The following is a 955-nucleotide window of genomic DNA, read 5'->3' as shown; positions in this document are numbered from 1 at the left end:
TGTGGGCTGTTTCTTACCTTTGTGTGCTGTGCATCTCAAAACCTTCTCCTGTTACTAACCAATCCACAGTGTTATTAGGAAAATGAAGATCTTTTAGGGCAGTTACACTGCCATTTTATTAGACAAAACAAGGTTGATCAACAGGAATCTTCCGCAGAAGTCACAGGCTTTTAGTGGTGGTCACCATTAGAAGCAATACAAGCTGGAACGCTGACCTTAAACCAGCCTGCATGTGCAGTTCTTGTAGGATTCTGTCCCATAAGACTCAGAAATTGAGTCTCCAATCCTGCTCCTGGAGGGCTGCTATGGCTGTAGATTTTCTAGGTGTCTTAAGTTCACCAGAAAAGAAGGAAGAAGCTGTTAAACTGATCCTATTAATCCCATAATGAGCTCCTTCAGGTTAAGAGCCCACATGGACTGAAAACCTAAAGACACACTGACCCTCTAGGACCAGGATCGGGTAACCCTCTTGTTGAGCTTGGACAAGCATGTGACTGTGCACTGCTCTGAGGTTTAGATGCCACACATAGTCCCAGCCTGTCCCACACATGTGCAATGGGGTTCAAGATAGGTGAGTATGACATCCATGGCAATACCATGTTCTCATCACAACAAGAAAGGCCTTTCTCACCACAAGGACGGGCAAAGTTACAGTATGTGCGATTGGTTTGCCAAAATCTGCCAAAAGAAGAACTTGATCAATGTAATGCTTTATAGTAAGATTGCCATCAGTTACTATAAGTGGAGATCTGTAGCAAACAGACACTGCTGGTTGGGCTATCGCCCTTGGACTACCCCAACTATCTCTGTGTTTCCTGTGTTGGCCCAGAGCTTGGCTGGACATTGATAGACTGTTGGACTGTCATTTTGTGCTAGGTTACAAAAATGGCTGACTGTGAACATCCCAAATGATGAACAACAGTTCACCCACAACCCAGCCACTAAAATACCAAGG

This window comes from Lepisosteus platostomus, chromosome 14 (genome assembly GCF_059453375.1).
Source record: "Lepisosteus platostomus isolate fLepPlt1 chromosome 14, fLepPlt1.hap1, whole genome shotgun sequence".
NCBI lineage: Eukaryota > Metazoa > Chordata > Actinopteri > Semionotiformes > Lepisosteidae > Lepisosteus > Lepisosteus platostomus.
Note: the sequence above shows the minus strand (reverse complement) of the source record.